This window comes from Pipistrellus kuhlii, unplaced genomic scaffold, assembly GCF_014108245.1.
Source record: "Pipistrellus kuhlii isolate mPipKuh1 unplaced genomic scaffold, mPipKuh1.p scaffold_m20_p_31, whole genome shotgun sequence".
NCBI lineage: Eukaryota > Metazoa > Chordata > Mammalia > Chiroptera > Vespertilionidae > Pipistrellus > Pipistrellus kuhlii.
This window is the reverse complement of record NW_023425531.1, coordinates 5,964,845-5,975,573: the sequence shown is the minus strand read 5'-3', so window position 1 is coordinate 5,975,573 and position 10,729 is coordinate 5,964,845.

Here is a 10,729-nt window from a genome sequence, read left to right as displayed (position 1 = left end):
AGAGGGGGAGAGGGAGGAGGGGCGGAGGCCCGGAGGAGGGCGGAGGGGAGAGGAAGGACAGGGTGGACGGCCTGGAGCAGCGCTGGCCTCCTGCCCATCTGTCCCCGCCCCTTCCCCTGCTCGGTCCCCATCCCCGACTGTTATCCACTCCGAGGGCCCAAGGGAAAAATACGTCAATTTCTGTTAAAATCAGAAGGAAAAAAATCAATAATAATAGGAACTCAGTGTGGATCATATTTGTTTTCTCGTACCAACGCAGTCATTAAATATTGACAAGAAGCTGTATATATTTAATGCGTAGGATTTGGAGATGAGCATATATCGATAAATGTGAAACCATCACAATATATGCCATAAACATATCCATCATCTCCAAAAGTTTTCTCCCACACTCTTTATTATTTTTATTATTGTTGTTGTTGTGTGTCTCTGTGTTAGGACAATATAAGATCTATCTTGTTAGCATTTTTTTGTCATTCAGATTGGCTGATCACTCCTGGGTTTTCTTTTATCTAAAAAATGTATTTATTCTTTTAATTTTTTATTCTTTAGAGGAAGGAAGAGAACGACAGAGAGAGAAACATCAATGTGAGACATATATCAAAGAGTTGCCTCACCTATGCTGGGGACCAGGGATGGAACCCAAAACCTATGGGCCCTGATTGGAAACCGCACCTGCAAACTTCAGGTGCACAGACAATACTCCATCCACTGAGCTACATCTGCCAGGGCTTTATCGTCATTATTTTTTCTCCCAGGTATTATGAATATTGCAAATTCAATATCTTTTTAAATATATATATATATATATATATATATATATAATATATTTTATTGATTTTTTATAGAGAAGAAGAAAGAGGGGATAGTGAGTTAGAAACATTGATGAGAGAGAATCATCGATCAGCTGCTTCTTGCACACCCCCTACTGGGAATGTGCCTGCAACCAAGGTACATGCCCTTGATCGGAATCGAACCCAGAACCCTTCAGTCCCCAAGCTGATGCTCTATCCATTGAGCCAAACTGGTTTTGGCTTTTTAAAATATATTTTTATTGATTTTTTTACAGAGAGGAAAAGAGGGATAGAGAGTTAGAAACATTGATCAACTGCCTCCTGCACAATTCCCACTGGGGATGTGTCCTTGACCAGAATCGAACGTGGGACCTTTCAGTCTGCAGGCCGACGCTCTATCCACCGAGCTAAACCGGTTTCGGCACAAATTCAATTTCTTTATTAGTAACAAGGGTATTCAAATTATCCATTTTATATTGGGTATGATTTGATAGTTTGTGTGGGGATTTTTAAAAAATAGATTTTATTGCTATTTTACAGAGAGGAAGAGTGAGGGATAGAGAGTTAGAAACATCGATGAGGGAGAATCATTGATCAGCTGCCTCTTGCACACTCCCTACTGGGGATGTGCCCGCAACCAAGGTACATGCCCTTGACCAGAATTGAACCTGGGACCTTTCAGTCCGCAGGCTGATGCTCTATCCACTGAGCCAAACCAGTTTTGGCTTTTTTTTTTTTTAATAGAGGTATTATTTTCATATGGCATTATATTAGTTTCAAGTATGCAACATAATCCTATATAATAAAAGAGCAATATACAGATTGACCATCACTCCAGCACACAAGATCAAGATAGCTGCCCCCATGTGGCCAAAGATCCTGCCCCCATGTGGACACAAGATGGCCACCACAAGATGGCCAGCAGGAGAGGGCAGTTGGTAGGGTCCAGGCCTGGAAGAGAGAGCAGTTGGGGGAGATCAAGCCTGCAGGGGAGGACAGTTAGGGGTGACCAGGCCGGCAGAGGAGGGAAATTGGGAACAAACAGGCTGGCAGGGGAGCAGTTAGACATCAATCAGGCTGGCAGGGAAGTGGATAGGGGATAATCAGGGGGGCAGGCAGAGTGGTTAGGGGCAATCAGGAAGGCAGACAGGTGAGCAGTTGGGAGCCAGTAGTCCTGGACTGTGAGCGGGATCTGAGATTGGAGAGTGTGCAGGCTGGGCCAAGGGAAACCCCCCCACCCGTGCACAAATTTCGTGCACCGAGCCTCTAGTCATTGAATATTTATGTATATTGCAAAATGATCACAAATCTAGTTAACATTTATCACTACACGTAATTATACTATTTTTATTATTTGTGATGAGACTTAAGATTTACTTTCTTAGCAACTTTCAAATATGCAATACAGTGTTATTTACTATAGTCACCATCCTGTACACTACATCCCCCATGACTTATTACTTCATAATTGGATGTTTGTGCCATTTGGCCACCTTCACCATTTCATTTACCCACTCCCTGCTGCATCAACCACCAATCTGTTTTGTAGCTATGAGATTGAGGTTTGTTTTTGTTTGTTTTTACCGTATTTTCTGGCGTATAAGACGACCCCCTAATTTTTACAGTTAAAACATAGGTTTAGGCCTATATTCGCTGTATAAGACTAGCCTCCACTTCTGAGGCAACACCAGTTCTTTTTTTAATAGACCGCCTGCCTCTCTAACTCAGCCAATCCAAGCAGGCTTTTTATGCATGCAAATTATACATGTTCTGTACCCGAAGCTACACTGTGTTCTAGTAAAAAGCCTGCTCAGATTGGCCAGAGTCAGAGAGGCGGTCTATTAAAAAAAGATCTGGTGTTGCCTCGGAAGTGGGGGGTAGTCTTATACAGCGAATATAGGCCTAAACCTATGTTTTAACTGTAAAATTAGGGGGTCGTCTTATACGCCGGAAAATACGGTAGGTTTACATATAAGTGAGATCACATGATATTTGTCTTAAATGTCTGGCTTATCGTCATTCTTTTTTTTTTAATGTATTTTATTGATTTTTTACAGAGAGGAATGGAGAGAGGCACAGAGAGCTAGAAACATCGATGAAAGACAACCAGCTGCCTCCTGCACACGCCCCACTGGGGATGTGCCCATAACCAAAGCATATGCCCTTGACCGGAATCAAACCTGGGACCCTTCAGTCTGCAGACTGACGCTCTATCCACTGAGCCAAACCAGTTTTGGCAATCATCATTCTTTTTTCTCAATCCTCACCCAAGGAGTGAGAATATTTTTTCCATTTATTTTTAGAGAGAGTGAAAGGGAAGGGGGAGAGAGAAGAGGGAACCATAGATGTGAGAGAGAGACATGGATTGGTTGCTCTGACTGGGGCTGGGGGGTGGACCTACAATCTGCAACCCAGTATGTATCTTTGACTGGAATCGAACCCAAGACCCTCTAGTATGTAGGCAGAAGCTCTAACCACTGAGTACACCAGCCAGGTTTGTCTTCATTTTTTTTTTTTTTTAATTGATTTCAGAGAGGAAAGGAGAGAGAGAGAAAGAAACATCAATAATGAGAGGGAATCATTGATTGGCTGCCTCCTGCACAACCCCTACTGGGGTTGGAGCCCACAACCCAGGCATGTGCCCTTGACGGGAATCGAACCTGGGACCCTTCAGTCCACAGGTGGACGCTTTATCCACTGAGCCAAACCAACTAGGACTGTCTTCATTCTTAAAGAATGATTTTTCTGGATATAGAATCATGGATTGTCAGGAGTTTCTTTTTTATTCCAGCCATTTAAAGATGACATTCCAGCCCTAATTGGGTGGCTGTTGGTTGGAGTCTCTTCCTGTATACCAAAAAGGTTTCCAGTTCAATTCCCAGTCAAAGCATATATCTAGATTTTTAAAAAATATATTTTATTGATTTTTTACAGAGAAGAAAGGAGAGATATACAGAGTTAAAAACATTGATGAGAGTCATCGATCAGCTGCCTCTTGAACTGAGGATGTGCCCGCAACCAAGGTACATGCCCTTGACTGGAATTGAACCTTAGACCCTTCAGTCCGCAGGCTGACTCTCTATCCACTGCGCCAAACAGATTTCGGCTATATCTAGGTTTTAGTTCAGGATGAACCCCGGTTGGGGAATGGAGGTAACCAATTGATGACATTGATGTTTCTCTCTCTCCCTTCCTTTGTCTAACAATAAATAAATAAGAAAAGAAAAAAAATCAAGTCCTGGCTGGTGTGGCTCAGCAGGTTGGAGCACCATCCTGTGAACTAAAAAGTGGCAGGTAGCAGGTTTGATGCCAACTCAGGGCACATACTAGGATTATGAGCTCAATTCCCAGTAGGGGGCAGCTGATCAATGTTTCTATCTCCATCTACCTTTGTCTCTCTCTCTCTCTCTCTTTTTTTTTTTAATGTAAACTTGCATTTTAAAAAATCATTTTTCTTTTCCCCCACATTGTTTTTCTTTTCATTTATTTATTGGGTGACACTGGTTAACAAAATTACACAGGTTTCAAGTGCACAGTGTACATCACCTGTACACAACCTTCGTCTTTTTTTAAGGTCAATAGAAACTTGGGTTTTAAAAAGAGGGGATAAATAAGAACTACTTGCTGAACTTTAAAAAACAAAACTAGTCTTTAGCCTTCACCGGTTTGGCTGTTTGGCTCAGTGGATAGAGAATCAGCCTCTGGACTAAAGGGTCCCAGGATTGGTTCCAGTTAAGGGCACATGCTAAGCCCACTGGGGTGCAGCCAGTCAATGATTCTCTCTCATCAATGATGTTTCTATCTCTCTAATTCCCTTCCTCTCTGAAATCAATTATATATATATTTAAAAAGTAAATTAAGTGGAACAACAAATTGATATTTCCATCTCTTCCCTCCTCTCTCTCTCTAAAAATCAATAATAGCTGAATCCGGTTTGGCTCAGTGGATAGAATATCGGCCTGCGGACTGAAGAGTCTAAGGTTCAATTCTGGTCAGGGACATGTACCTTGGTTGCGGGCACATCCCCAGTAGGGGGTGTGCAGGAGGCAACTGATGGATGATTCTCTCTCATTAATGTTTCTAACTCTCTATCTCTCTCTCTTCCTCTCTGTAAAAAATCAATTATATATATATATATATATATATATATATATATATGTATGTATGTGTGTGTATATATATATATATATATATATATATATATATATTTCAAATAAATAAAATAAATCAATTAGAAGAAAAAAAAATACTGCCCTGGCTGGTTTGGCTCAGTGGATAGAACATCAGCCTGCAGACTGAAGTGTCCCAGGTTGGATTCCGGTCAAGGGCACATGCCTGGGTTGCGGGCTTGATCCCCATTGGGGGACGCACAGCAGTCAGCCAATTGATTCTTTCTCATCATTGATGTTTCTATCTCTCTTTCCCTCTCCCTTCCTCTCTGAAATCAATAAAGTTATATTTAAAAAAACAAAAACAACTACTAACCATTATTTAAACACTAGAGGCCCAGTGCATGAAATTCATGCATGGGGTAGGGGATGTCCCTCAGCCCAGTCTGTACCCTCTCCAATCTGGGACACCTCGAGGGATGTTAAATTGCCCATTTAGACCCAATACCACTGGGATCGGACATCCCTCTCACAATCCAGGACTGCTGGCTCCCAACTTCTTGCCTGCCTGCCTTCCTGATTGCCCTTAACCACTTCTGCCTGCCAGCCTGATCACCCCTAACCAATCCCATGCCAGCCTGATTGATGTCTAACTGCTCCCCTGCCAGCCTGTTTGCTCGCAATTTCCCTCCTCTGCCGGCCTGGTCACCCCTAACTGCCCTCCCCTGCAAGGTTGATTGCCTCCAACTGCCCTCCCCTGCTGGCCATCTTGTAGTGGCCATCTTGTGTCCACATGGGGGCAGGATCTTTGACCACATGGGGGCAGCCAGCTTGTGTGCTGGAGTGATGGTCAATCTGCATATTACTCTTTTATTAGATAGCATAGAGGCCTGGTGCATGGGTGGGGGCCAGCTGGTTTGCCCTGAAAGGTGTCCCGGATCAGGGTGGGAGTTCCCTTGGGGTGTGGGGCAGCCTGGGTGAGGGGCCTGTGGTAGTTTGCAGGCCAGCCACACCGCCTGGGGACCCAAGCAGAGGCCCTGGTATCTGGAATTTATTTACCTTCTACAATTGAAACTTTGTAGCCTGGAGCAGAGCCAAGCCCCCTGCAGGCTCTGTGGCCATTAGCCATTTCTGTTGGGGTTCATGTATCTTCTATAATTGAAAGTTTGTATCCTTGAGTGGAGGCCTAGGCCTGCCAGGGTGTGTGGAAAGCTTGACTTCCGTTGCCCAGGATACCCAAGCCTGTCTCCACTGCTCTCTATGGCTGCAGCCATCTTGGCTGGGGTTAATTTACATACTTGCTCTGATTGGCTGGTGGGCATGGCTTGAGCAGAGTGATGGTTTATCTGCATATTACTCTTTTATAAGGTAGGATAATTCCGAATGTATGTACTTTCTACTTTAGGTTGGAAAATGAATTTATTTTCTCATTAAATTTTGTTTTAATGGGTCTCAAAATTCTTTGGCAGATTTTTGGTCAAGCTATTCCATTTTGGTCAAGCTGTTTCCATACTAAAAAGTATTTATTTTTGCCCTAATCGGTTTGACTTAGTGGATAGAGCGTTAGCTTTTGGACTCAAGAGTCCCAGGTTTAATTTTGGTCAAGGGCATGTATCTTGTTTGCTAGCACATCACCATTAGGGGGTGTGCAGGAGACAGCTGACTGATGTTTATGATCAATGTTTCCAACTCTTTCTCCCTCTCCCTTCCTCTCTGTAAAAAAATAATATATATTTTTAAAACTAATAGCAAAAACTGCCACACATGCCCAGTCGATGTGCTCAGGGGTTGAGCATTGACCTCTGAACCAGAAGGTTGTGGTTGGATTCCTGGTCAGAGCACACGCCCTGGTTGCAGGCTCGATCCCCAGTAGGGGACGTGCAGGAGGCAGCTGATCAGCGATTCTCTTTCATCATTGATGTTTCTATCTCTTTCCCTCTCCCTTCCTCTCTGAAATCAATAACAAATATATAACAAACAAATTTTTTACATTTTTAAATTAAATTATTATCTGTGTACATATTTTAATATTGCCCCCCCCATACATACCCTCCCTCTCCAGAGTTTTGTGTCCATTGGTTGTACTTATATGCATGTATACAAGTCCTTCGGTTGATCTATTATCTCCCCCAGATATCCCTACCCTCCCCGCTGTAATTTGACAGTCTGCTTGTTGCTTTACTGTCTCTATATCTATCTTTTGGTTCATCAGTTTATAATGTTCTTTATTATCCATAAATGAGTGAGGTCATGTGGTGTTTCTCTTTCAACAAATATATAACAAATAATTTTATTAAAGAATAAAAATAGAAAACTGCCACACAAAGAAACGAAACCCAAATGGCCCACAAAGCATTCTCCTTTCCTTCTGCATGCTTTACAGTGCATTGTAATCATTAACCAGTCTTTTGCTATTAAACTTAAATGGCCAACTGAGACAAACAGTTCTGGAACTGCTGAAAATGACTTTTCTTTATGAAATGATAATAGTAGTTAGGCTTATTAGACTTAAGAAAAACTTTAGACCTGGCACATGTGGCTCAGTTGGTTGGGCATCATCCCTTGCACAGAAAGGTTGCTGGTTAGATTCCGGAATCGATCCCTAGCAGGAGATAATCAATTTATGTCTTGTTCTCACATTGATGTTTATCTCTCTCCTCCCTTCTTCTCTCTGGCTTAAAAAAAAAAAAAAAATCACCCCTAGTTAGTTTGGCTCAGTGGATAGAGCATGGACCCACAGACTGAAGGGTCCTGGGTTCGATTTTGGTTAAGGGTATATACCTTAGTTGCAGGCTTGCCCTGGTTGGGGCATGTGCAGGAGGCAACCAATTGTGTGTGTCTCTCTCTCTGTCTCTTCCCCTTCTTTCTACTCTCTCTAAAAATCAATGGAAAAATATATTTAGGTGAGGATTAACAACAACAACAACAAAAATCAGCCTGACAGGGGTGGTTCGGTAGTTGAGCATCATTGATTTATTGCTGGAAGCCAATTCTAGCATGTCATAATTACAAGAGTTTCATCAAAAGGATAATGAAACTTGGGGGCTCAACAAGGGTTGTCACATATGTAATCACCTGTTGGAATTACTGGCAGAATAGGATGATTGTTTACTGGTAGACAGCTCAGGGCATCTTAATCTACATGTTATTGCCTCCTGCTGGCCAAACACCTGAACAGCTATAGGCTATTCCCCAATCTGACAATGCTTCTTTACCCTACCCTTTGAAGTGTATTATCTCTATCTTGCCTTAGGACAAATTGTGTTAATAAAAAGCAGGGGTCCTGAGACGAGGAGAATGATGAACTTTGACCTTAGCTCCTTTAGCTGAAGCTCCTCTGACCCCCCCAATGCCTTTCAAAAATATCTTTCATCTCTGGACTCTTAATCTACGCACAGCCTTTCTCCAGATTGCTGAACCCTTCTTAATGCTGGACTAAGAACACCAACAACCTATGAACATGGTTTGATTCAGATTGGGCACATGCCCAGGTTGCAGGCTCAGTCCCCAGTACGGGGCTTACAGGAGGCAGGCAATCAATGATTCTCTCTCATCATTTATGTTTCTATCTCTCTCTCCCTCTCTTTTCCTCTCTGAAGTCAATAAAAAAAAAAAAAAAATATATATATATATATATATATATATATATATATATATATATATATATATATATATACTTTTAAAAAAATCAATAAAACAGTTCCACCGGTTTGGCTCAGTGGTTGAGCGTCAACCTATGAACCAGGAGGACATAGTTCGACTCCTGGTCAAGGGCACATGCCAGGGTTGGGGGCTCCATCCCCGGTGGGAGGCATGCAGGAGCAGCTGATCAATGATTCTCTCTCATCATTAACATCCCTATCTCTCTCCCTTTCCTTTCTCTCTGAAATAAATAAAAAGTATTTAAAACATCAATAAAAAGTTATAATTTAAAAAATTGTTTTGATAAAATAGATTCAAAAACCCCATGTTGTTCATAAAACTTTTGGGGAAATTATCCTTATGTAACCGAGATGTCTGGGCACCCTGTTCTAGTTTATGCTGTGACAAAGAGAGAAACTGATTTCTATGCCCACAGTTCCCTCCCAGACCACATCAAGGTTTGTTTGTTTGTTTGTTTGTTTTTTAGAGAGAGGAAGGCTGAGGGTCACAGAGAAAGAAACACTCAGATGCCACAGCTCTTCCTACAATTATTTGGATAAAATTGAATTATAGTGGGGTGTATTTTTGGGGGGGAGGTATCTTTTATTAACCTTGGGGGGGGGAAAATTGTTAATCCTCACCTGAGGATATTTTTCCATTGATTTTTAGAGAGAGTGGAAGGAGGGGAAGAGGCAGAGGGACAGAGAAACATTGATATAAGACATAACGATTGGTTGCATCCGCAAGCACCAACCAGAACCAGGAACTGAGCCTGTAATCCTTGACTGGAATCAAACCTGGGACCTTTCAGTTGAGGGCTGACGCTCTGTCCACTGAGCCAAACCAGCTAGGGCACCTTTGAAATATTTATCCAAAGTAAATATAATAATGCTCATTGTGGCCAGACACAGACTGTCTGTGAGAAAATGTCTGTGTCCTCCCCCCACCCTTCCCATCCCTCTTACAGCCCTTCCCTCTGGGTGTTTGGTCCATACTCAGAGAACTAATAAGAGGATCTGTCCCAGGGTGTTCCAGTCTGAAAATGGGACATATCCACATTGTTCAGCAATTGGATTTTTCTATTTTTTAAAAAAAGTATTTTTTTAAAAAAATATTTTTTATTGATTTCAGAGAGGAAAGGAGAAGAGAGATAGAGAATCGTTGATTGACTGCCTCCTGCACGCCCCCCACTGGGTATCAAGCCCACAACATGGGCATGTGCCCTGACCAGGAATGGAACCATGACTTCCTGATTCACCGGTCAACTCTCAACCACTGAGCCATGCTGGCTGGGCTCATACTTTTTAATCCTCAGGTGAGAATTTCATTGAGTCTAGAGAGAAAGGAAGGGAGAAGGAGAGAGAGACACATTGACATGAGAGGAACATTGCCTCCAGTACCACTGGGGATTGAACCCACAACCTGGGTATGTAGCTCAACTGATTATTGAACCCGTCCATGGACTGGACGACGCTCCAACCGAGGCACACTGGTCAGGACCTTGCATACTTTTTATAGTTACATAGCATTTTTAAAAATGTAGTCAAATAAGTAACTTTTCCTTTATGGTTTCCCAGTTTCCTGTCCATGTTGCTTAAGATATTCTTCCCCATCTTTGTATTCTAAGTGATGTATTCTAATTTTCCTTTTTAACATTTTATTTTTGGCAGTTGGCATCTGATCTAGGTGGAATTCATTTTTACGTGTGCCATGAGAGAATACAGAACTGTGTATATGCACATGCCTTTAGACAGAGTTCTCTGGTCACTGGGCCTCAGTTTCCAATCTTGAAAAGGAAGCCCCTCAAGGTGGATTCTAGGATTCTTTCCGTTGCTAATGCTGTTATTTAGCAAAGATCTCTGGACTCCAGTCTAGGGCTCCTGTCTACTTACAAATTAACCAACTCCCTAGATAGAGCACTGGGGTCAGAGGCATCTGCTACTTCCCCTCCTACCTGGTAGGGAACTGGGGCACAGGAAGCTCATGGGAAGTGGCACACTCAGGGGAGGACCTTAGAGTGAGGAGGGCTGGTGGGGGGCCTCTGAGCCCAGCCTGGGGCAGGAGATGGGTCTTGGATGGAACAGGCTCCAGTATTGACCACAGCTGCTGTCCCAGCATAACTGGGTCAGTGTAGTGCACTAAAATCACAGCTCTATAAACCCAGAACTGGTATCTGTCCCTTTA